The sequence below is a fragment of the Polyodon spathula genome, chromosome 44, assembly GCF_017654505.1.
Source record: "Polyodon spathula isolate WHYD16114869_AA chromosome 44, ASM1765450v1, whole genome shotgun sequence".
NCBI classification, from domain to species: Eukaryota; Metazoa; Chordata; class Actinopteri; order Acipenseriformes; family Polyodontidae; genus Polyodon; species Polyodon spathula.
This window is the reverse complement of record NC_054577.1, coordinates 520,851-530,932: the sequence shown is the minus strand read 5'-3', so window position 1 is coordinate 530,932 and position 10,082 is coordinate 520,851. Positions and strand designations below refer to the sequence as shown.

General features: G+C 42.2%; 5 non-coding genes and 1 pseudogene across 5 annotated transcripts; all 6 read right to left on the bottom strand.

Moving 5' to 3' along the window:
• Positions 1–2,574: 2,574 nt before the first annotated feature.
• On the bottom strand, positions 2,575–2,656 carry trnal-aag. Its single transcript has one exon. It is a non-coding gene; the product is annotated as a tRNA-Leu (tRNA).
• Positions 2,657–3,351: 695 nt separating this feature from the next.
• trnan-guu lies at positions 3,352–3,425 on the bottom strand. Its single transcript has one exon. It is a non-coding gene; the product is annotated as a tRNA-Asn (tRNA).
• Positions 3,426–4,152: 727 nt separating this feature from the next.
• LOC121305748 lies at positions 4,153–4,300 on the bottom strand (annotated as a pseudogene).
• A 4,514-nt stretch (positions 4,301–8,814) lies between these two features.
• Positions 8,815–8,896, bottom strand: trnal-uag. The gene has a single exon. It is a non-coding gene; the product is annotated as a tRNA-Leu (tRNA).
• A 153-nt stretch (positions 8,897–9,049) lies between these two features.
• On the bottom strand, positions 9,050–9,120 carry trnag-ccc. The gene has a single exon. It is a non-coding gene; the product is annotated as a tRNA-Gly (tRNA).
• Positions 9,121–9,552: 432 nt separating this feature from the next.
• trnal-uag lies at positions 9,553–9,634 on the bottom strand. The gene has a single exon. It is a non-coding gene; the product is annotated as a tRNA-Leu (tRNA).
• Between the last annotated feature and the right edge of the window lie 448 nt (positions 9,635–10,082).

The window sequence follows — 10,082 nt, the reverse complement described above, 5'->3', positions numbered from 1 at the left end:
ACACTCTTACACCCCTAACAACCAACCCTTGATTCTCTGTACTACCTCCCTCACCCCCACTATCAGCCTCACTACCATTTCCCTCTGTCTCACCTGTCCTCATCTCAGTTTCAACCTTGTTAGTCACCTGCTCATCAGAGCCAACCACCTCCTTCCCTCCCTCAGCGTTCGAAAAAAACTCCCCTGATGCACCTGGGCCCTCATTCAAATCTACCTCCAAATCCACCAGATTTGTCTCGTTTTGCACAACTTCTTTGTCCACATTCACTTCTATTCCTTTCTTCAGTCTATTAGAAAAGGACAGAGGACAGTCTCTGAACAAATGTTTATCATCCCCACACAAATTGCAAGCTTTCCTTTTCACACACTGTGCAGCCACGTGCCCGTCCTCCTTACAAATACCACAAACAACTCTTGCGCACACCACTGCTAAATGGCCCAATTCACCACATTTTCTACAGTATTTAGGCTGTCCCTGGTAGTTTACAAAACCCCTGCTACCTCCCAACATAATATCTGATGGAATGTGCCGGAAGCCTCCATAACCCTGAGGGTCACTTGCCAGCCTCACCAACACTCTCCATGCACCATTCCATACCCCGTCCAAATCACATACCTTTACAGGAGCTCTTTTAACATCGCAATATCTACACAGCCAAGTACGAATATCATAATCTGTAACACTCTCACTTAACATTCTCACAACTACAGTTTTCACAGAGTTGTCTGACAAAGCTTCAACATTAAACTTAGCAAGAGCCGGCAAGTCTTTCTTTTCCTCATATCTGGTCCAGAATGCTCTATACACTCCTTCATTACAAAAACTTACATCCCAAGACATACCATTTGGTAAAGCAATAAGGCAGTTCAAATCTTTAGGTTCAAATTTCAAGGCCCTCTGTAATACACACCTACTGAATTCTAACCTCCCCATCTCCATCCTCAAATCCCCTCCTGTGTATTTCTTCTTTAAAGAAAACCGTACACAGTTGTACCTTCTCTCTCCCATCCTTGCAAACGACATCACAAAACAATTAAAGGTGAGGTGCCCCAAGGGGCCCTACCCGATAAAACACAACGCTGATCTCTCCGCTCTCTGCTAAGAAATACCGGCACGCCTTTAGAGCTCCTGTAAAAGATAAACACAAAACCTTAGTTGTTAACAACCAAAGCGATCGCAACCCTTGATCGAGCCAAGAGGCCGAGAAGCGATCAAATTAGAATAATTAACAGCAGTTCAAATGCTTCAGCTGACGTCCTTAGAATTGGTGTATTGAAACATGCAGTGGCATTTGGTCCTTCGTCTCTAGAGAGTCACAATTTGTGCAATTCAACAACAACAACAACTACTTAGTCCGCTCAGCCACTCTACCAGACCGCAGACTGCTAGACTTCCAGGTGTCATACTATAGGCGGCCTACGCAATTTAACAACAAATTATTGATGTAAAATCTTAACGTAATGATTGGATTGAAAAAAACAGCGACCCCCTCTAGTGGAGATATTAAAACCAGAACAGAAAAAATCTGGCGCCACGCCGATCAGCAGTTTATGTTTCCCTCCAGCAGATTAGGAACGTGCTTTACCACGCGTCTAGAGAATATTGGGACTGTTTACATAAACACTGAGATGGAGCTATAATCCGTTCCCTAAACTTCCTGTTTAATTTCTTTTACTGTTCACAAAAGGAAAGAGAGAAAGAAAGAAAGAGGAGAACAAGGGGGCAGTTAAGAGGGAGAGAGAGTCTAGTTCTGTGTGTTTTGGCAACCGCAGCATAATTATTAAAACCACCACATACTGAATGGAAGAGTCAGCAAACTACACAAGCAGACTGAACTGAAGCACAGAGACTGAACTGGAAAACAGAGACTGAACTGAAGCACAGAAACCAAACTCATCAATTATGCCTAAGTTTCTCCTCTCATAAAAAGCATGCTGTGTGTTTTTTCTCACTTCAGGCAGCTAGTGTAAGAAACTGTTAGACTGCATGACTTGCCGAAACAGTTGGGACGGATCGTATTTCCAATTTCCTATTTCTGAACCTTGCACCGTCCACATGGCCAAGTCATTAAAAACTTAGCTCTGGGCAAGAAATAGCAGTCCCCGTTTATTATAACCAGCTGTTCCGACTTTATACAAAGAGCTGGCATTGTTGCGTCACTAGCGCCCCGACGTGCGGAGGCGTTCTGTCTGGAACCAGCGTTCAATTAGTTCTGTTTTCTTTTTACATTCAAAAAAGAATACGCGAACAAGAAGGGCGTGTTCCGAATATGGATGAATATTTCCTGTACGATCAAATCAAATAATGAAATGCACACACAAAAGCTGACGATATACGGGGAATATTATACATTTGTAGATGTCGTTGTTTTAGTCTTAATCAATTGATTAGTGATCAAGGATAGTTTATTTTAAAACAGGAATTTGGCGCCCTCTTGTGGGCGGCATGAGTTATGGCTTTGAATGTGATTTTAATCAGACACAAATTTAAACCATTTTTTTTTAAACTGTGTGAATATTATACACGATTTTAATCAAATATAATAATTAAAAGTAAGCTAAAAAAAACCTTTATGGCAGCGGTGGGATTCGAACCCACGCCTCCAAAGAGACTGGAGCCTTAATCCAGCGCCTTAGACCGCTCGGCCACGCTACCTCATATGAGCAAACGTTTGATCTTTTCCAGGTGTGCTTTCAGAACAGGAGAGCGCGACATTTACCCAAAATGAGTCAGAGAAGCGCAGCACAGCCCTGGAGCCCTCGCCGAGTGCCGCTGGGTCCGCTTCGGGTCTTCCGGACATGCTGAGAGGGAGCCGGCCGGGTTCGGAGTGCGATGCCCGGGGGGAGTCCCACTATGACGAGGCCCTCTGACCCGGACAGTATAGCAGGGGAATCTCTTTTCATTACTGGAACCGCTGAGACCAGAGCTGGGGGGAGATAGTCACTTTAATATTTTACATTTATAATATTTTGTTTTGTTATTTAATAAACCTTTTTCTTCTTAAATTTGTTTTTTTTTTTCTCGTTTATTTTAAGCCATGCTGCAAATATTGGATAATTCAATTGTAAAATAAACAGGAAATATATATTTCTTTTAAAAGGCTGTTGCCCATTTTTATTATTATTATTATTATTATTCAATTTTTGACAAGGTTGGGTTTTGCAGTAGATTTGCTCGCAAATTTAAATATTATTTTGCAACACTAAACGGTTTACAAATTAATTAAAATTAAAAAGTATTCGTTAAAAGGGTTCTCATTAATCAGTCGGCTATTTTCAATACTGTGTTTTATTTATGTAATTAATTTTGTGGAATATTCAAGCTGAAAATAAATAAAGATATAAACATGCCGTCCCTGGGTGGGCTTGAACCACCAACCTTTCAGTTAACAGCCGAACGCGCTAACCGATTGCGCCACAGAGACTGCGTTGCGACATCACCTTACAGCGCTTCTGTTTAATGGCGCAAGAAGAGCTTATAGAAAAAAACCCTTTAACACGGGGGGGGGGGAAGGAGACAAATGTCCAAATTTCACAGGAACATCTAATGCTCTACGTATTACAACTGGAGAGACTCCCAGGCTGAGACAGCAAAACTAAAATACTTCCTCTCTCTCTCTCTATTATTTATATATAATATATATATATTGGTGAGAAAATTTTGTTACAACAGCCTAATACACACAGAAACATGTGAATATAAACCAGCAGTAAACATAATAAACAAAATAAATAGACAAACAAAACGAATACACTGACAAAACACAGAGTGGACGAACGCTACACCAAAACAATTGAGACTTAGAATTACGCTTCTCTCTCTCTCTCTCTCTCTCTCTCTCTCTCTCTCTCTCTCTATATATATATATATATATATATATAGAGGTGAGAAAATATTGTTACAACAGCCGAATACACACAGAAACATGTGAATATAAACCAGCAGTAAACATGCGTAGGCTTCCTTTTATAAAACTGATCCGTTTACAGCGCCGCGCAAAAAGCGAGGCTTGAATGTTATTATTCCGTTATATTGCTTTCATCCAAAGCAACATCAGAAAAGCGAGTAAAAAAGGTCTGTGTAATACATCACACACCTATATGCTTAACAGCGGTCTCTGTGTTGTTACTGGTTTGTGATCGCCAGTGATAATCAGAATGGTCTCGGAGGGGAGTTGCAGTCCCCGGCAAGGAGGAGCGGTTAATCACCAGCTCATTGCTCTCCATTCATCACGCTCTGCTGCTCCATTTTTTTTTTTTTATTGTATATAAATTCAAATACAGCAATCATTCCCGATAATCATATACATTTTAACAATCACTACAATCCATATACAATAAATACACAAAATACAATCACCAATGACACAAACATATTACACACAGATTCTCAAACACAATATAACAATACAGACACTTTAAAATCAACCCCTTTATTTGTGCACAAGAGAGCATGCCCTTAAACAACATCCTGACCCTGCCCAGATGAGCCCAACCACTCCGACCTGGCCCTGGCACCAGCACCACCCGGCCATCTCTTCAGCTGCCAGACCTCCTCTGCTTCTTCACAACCCCTCCTGTTAGCATCACTGGACACATAGTCCTTGACAGCTCTTAGGCCTATTTCGTACGTCTCATGGCAGCCCAACTCTTTTGAAAAAATGAGCAGGTCACTGGCTCTGAAAAGAGCCTCTTTAAAACAGTTCACTGCACACCAGAGCTGCCATGATCCTTTCTCGTTCTTCTTCGGCCCGTACCGAACCAGCTGCTCTTTCACGGCGGTCTTCTCCGATAACACAGCCAACAGGGGGGTCGCCTTCTTCCACAGCCGTCTGGCAGCCTCGCACTCCCACAGCAGATGACGTACCGTCTCTTCTGCCCCACAGCCCTGAACAGGGCATCTAGGGGACTTCCCCATGCCTCGAGCAAACATAACTGCTCTCACTGGCAAGATCTCATGGACTACCTGCCAGGCCAGATCTTTGTGTCGGTTCATCAGGGCAGGATGGGCAACATTCCTCCACGCCACACTTGGTTCTCCTAGGAATCCCCTCACAGGGCACATATCCTCTCTCTCCTGCACAAGAGCAAAACATTTTTTGGGGTTTAAAAGGGTATCCTTCTCCATACTCTCCAACTGTCTCTTCTTTACAAAGGTTTTAAGAGCAGTATAGGTAAAAGGCATCTGGAAAGCAGTGGGCACACTCAACAGAATCTTTAAAATTCCTAAAAATCTTAAGTAAGGCCCCAGAAAAAACCGAACAAACAGTGCCCCTTTACACCTGTTGCTCAAAACCATTTCCAGGTGCCTGCAAAAACTGTGCGTAAATAAAAACAGTTCTAAATCGGGGAGCCCTTTCCCACCCTTCTCTGCTCCCCTGCACACTACCTCCCTCTTCAGGCGCTCCCACTTGGACCCCCAAAAAAATGTAAAAACCTTCCTCTTCAGGCAGACAATCACAGACCTTGTGGGCGGAAACACCACCCCCACAAACAGCAGCAGAGGAAGGATCACAGCCTTCACCACCAGCACCTTCCCCTCCAGCGACAAGGACCTCAGCCCCCAGAGACCCAGCTTCTGTCCGACCCTCTTCGCGACGTCGACCCAATTGCTGAGACCAGATCCTGTGGCATCAATTTTCACACCTAAAACTTTGATAAAATCCGTTTTCACACATAACCCAATCTCAGGCACACACTTCCACTCTCCAAAACACATACACTCCGACTTCCCACGGTTCAATTTAGACCCAGAGGCCACACAAAAACGTTCACACTGAACCAAGGATCTCTTGATTGCATACTCATCCACGCACAACACATTCACGTCATCCATGTACAACAAACACTTTGCCTCAGCTCCTCCACCCCCAGGGATAGTCAGCCCCCTGATCATCTTATCCTTGCGAAGGGCCTGAGCCAAAGGTTCTATACAGCAAATAAAAAGCAGGGGGGACAGCGGACAGCCCTGTCTTACTCCACACTTAACATCAATTTGACCGGATAGCTTCCCATTAATACTAGCGCTATACGTAAGAACATCAATTATACAATGACATTAGAAATGTCTGTAGCAAAGGAGAAGCCATACTAATGGGGGATTTCAACTTCCCCCAAATAAAATGGGAAAACCCGGTGGGTAGCGCGAAGGATGAAATAGAAATGGTGGAAATGACAAATGACTGCTTCCTAACACAATTTGTGAAGGCACCCACTAGAGGGGAGGCATGCCTTGATTTAGTCTTTTCAAATAACGAAGATAGAATAACTAAAACAGAGGTCAGAGAACCACTGGCAAACTCAGACCACAACATGGTCTCATTTGAAGTGTTTTTTAAATCCTCAAAAGTAAAGACTAAAGCTAAGGTTTACAATTTTAGAAAAGCAAACTATGAAGGCATGAAACAGAGACTAACAGAAGTAGATTGGAGTAAAATAGAGAAAACACCCACAGAAGAAGGATGGTTGTTCTTCAAAAACGTAGTACTAGAGGCGCAAAACAATTATATCCCTAAAGTAGACAAATCTAAATGTAAAACTAAATTGCCAAAATGGTTTAATAGATCAATTAAAAAAAATATTCAGCGAAAAAAGGCACTTTACAGAGCATTAAAAAAGGACCAAAAAGAAAGTACACAGAAAGAGTACACAGAACTGCAAATGCAAGTCAAAAAGGAAGTTAGAAAGGCCAAGAGAGAAATAGAAATGAACATTGCTAAGGGAGCTAAAACCAATTCCAAAATGTTTTTCCAATATTACAACAGCAAGAGAACATTCAAAGAGGAGATTAAATGTTTAAGAGATACAAATGGCAAAATCGTAGAGGAAGAAAAAAAAAATAGCAAATATGTTAAATGATTACTTTTCACAAGTTTTTACAAAGGAAGATACTGACAACATGCCCCACATGTCATCCAGTTCCTATCCAGTTTTAAATAACTTTAGCATAACTGAGGCAGAAGTGTTAAAGGGACTAGGAGCTCTTAAAATAAACAAATCCCCTGGGCCGGATGAGATCCTCCCAGTAGTACTCAAAGAAATGAAAGAAGTAATTTACAAACCGCTAACCAAGATCATGCAGCAGTCTCTTGACACAGGGGTGGTACCGACAGACTGGAAAATTGCAAACGTAATACCGATCCACAAAAAGGGAAACAAAACTGAACCAGGTAACTACAGACCAGTAAGCCTGACTTCTATTATATGCAAACTTATGGAAACTATAATAAGATCCAAAATGGAAAATTACCTATATGGTAACAGGGTACTGGGAGACAGTCAACATGGTTTTAGGAAAGGGAGATCGTGCCTAACTAACTTGCTTGATTTTTTTTGAGGATGCAACATCGATAATGGATAATTGCAAAGCATATGACATGGTTTATTTAGATTTCCAGAAAGCTTTTGACAAAGTCCCGCACAAAAGATTAATTCTCAAACTGAACGCAGTTGGGATTCAAGGAAACACATGTACATGGATTAGGGAGTGGTTAACATGTAGAAAACAGAAAGTACTGATTAGAGGAAAAACCTCAGAATGGAGTGTGGTAACCAGCGGTGTACCACAGGGATCAGTATTAGGTCCTCTGCTATTCCTAATCTACATTAATGATTTAGATTCTGGTATAGTAAGCAAACTTGTTAAATTTGCAGACGACACAAAAGTAGGAGGAGTGGCAAACACTGTTGCAGCAGCAAAGGTCATTCAAAATGATCTAGACAAGATTCAGAACTGGGCAGACACATGGCAAATGACATTTAATAGAGAAAAGTGTAAGGTACTGCACGCAGGAAATAAAAATGTACATTATAAATATCATATGGGAGATATTGAAATTGGAGAAGGAATCTATGAAAAAGACCTAGGAGTTTTTGTTGACTCAGAAATGTCTTCATCTAGGCAATGTGGGGAAGCTATAAAAAAGGCTAACAAGATGCTCGGATACATTGTGAAAAGTGTTGAATTTAAATCAAGGGAAGTAATGTTAAAACTGTACAATGCACTTGTAAGACCTCATCTTGAATATTGTGTGCAGTTCTGGTCACCTCGCTATAAAAAAGATATTGCTGCTCTAGAAAGAGTGCAAAGAAGAGCGACCAGAATTATTCCGGGCTTAAAAGGCATGTCATATGCAGACAGGCTAAAAGAATTGAATCTGTTCAGTCTTGAACAAAGAAGACTACGTGGCGACCTAATTCAAGCATTCAAAATTCTAAAAGGTATTGACAGTGTCGACGCAAGGGACTTTTTCAGCCTGAAAAAAGAAACAAGGACCAGGGGTCACAAATGGAATTTAGAAAAAGGGGCATTCAGAACAGAAAATAGGAGACACTTTTTTACACAGAGAATTGTGAGGGTCTGGAATCAACTCCCCAGTAATGTTGTTGAAGCTGACACCCTGGGATCCTTCAAGAAGCTGCTTGATGAGATTTTGGGATCAATAAGCTACTAACAACCAAATGAGCAAGATGGGCCGAATGGCCTCCTCTCGTTTGTAAACTTTCTTATGCAGTCTGACAGTTTCCTACACTAGCTGCCTGAAAGGAAACACACAGCATGCTTTTTATGAGAGGAGAAACTTAGGCAATTCGAGAGAGAGAGAGAGAGAGAGAGGGAGAGGGAGAGGGAGAGAAGGAGGAGGGGGGTGGAAACACGAATAGACTCATCAATTAATGACAGTCCTGCGTGGCCGGGCCATGGGTACAGAGCAGTGGAAGCAGATACGACTGTTTCCACAGATCGTCCTCAAGCCTGCCCTGGACTGGAGGGAGCACCCTTGGGAAAAAGGGGGCAGGGGTGAAAAAAACTTCCTATGGCAGTGATGGGATTTGAACCCATGCCTCCAGAGAGACTGGAGCCTAAATCCAGCGCCTTAGACCGCTTGGCCACACTACCACACCTCAAGATACCTGCCACTCAGGGGTCATACTCTAGGCCACACTACCACACCAAGATACCTGCCACACGGGTCATACTGTAGGCTGGTAACGCAATTTAACAACAGAAAAATCTTAATCGTTGGAATGAAAAAAAACCAAATTGAAAAATTGCGCCAACTGGGAATTGAACCCAGGTCACAAGAATGGGAATTTTGTATGATACCACTACACCATTGGCACATAGTTGCATATGTTCAAATTTTCCATGGAATGGAACATTTTCTTTTCCAGCAGTTCGAAAGAGCGAGGGGAGAGTTAAAAGCAAGATAGCAGTAGAGAGATTTCAACCCACGCCTCTCGAGACTTCATTCATTATTAGATTGCTCAGCCACACTATCACAACCCAAATGCTCAAACCCCCAGACCCCCAGGTTCCATACTATTCACTGCTAGTGCAATTCAACAACAACAACAACAACAACAACTACTATCATCTTGATGTATTTGTAAGAAAAAATGAAATAATTAATAGCAGTTCAAATGCTTCAGCTGACTTCCTTAGAATAGGTGTATCAAGACACACGCAGTGGCAGATCATCCTTCGTCTCTAGAGTCACACCTCGTTCTCTTGTTTCTTGGGAAAAAGGGGGCAGGGGTGAAAAAAACTTCCTATGGCAGTGATGGGATTCGAACCCATGCCTCCAGAGAGACTGGAGCCTAAATCCAGCGCCTTAGACCGCTCGGCCACACTACCACACCTCAAGACACCTGCCACTCAGGGGTCATACTGTAGGCCACACTACCACACCTCAAGATACCTGCCACTCAGGGGTCATACTGTAGGCCGCTAACGCAATTTAACAACAACAACAACTACAGTTCTTGTAGTTTTGAAATCCTAACGTAATGCTTGGACATAAAATAAACATTGTCCTTTCTGGTTTTGCTAACCGTGAATTGAACCTAGGTCACTACCACTACACCACTGGGCTGTCAGAGTGGATGTACTTCTTTTATTGCCCTGAGCAGTCTCAACCCTTTGTTGCCTTCACAGAATGACCATATTTGGTTATAAATATGAACACTTTGGGATGGATGCACTAAAGAGTGTCTGTCACAATCGCGAAAACCACATGCAAACCAGTCGGAAGTGTAGTGTGAAATGTACTAAACAAACACAACGCTATTTGCATCATTTTAAT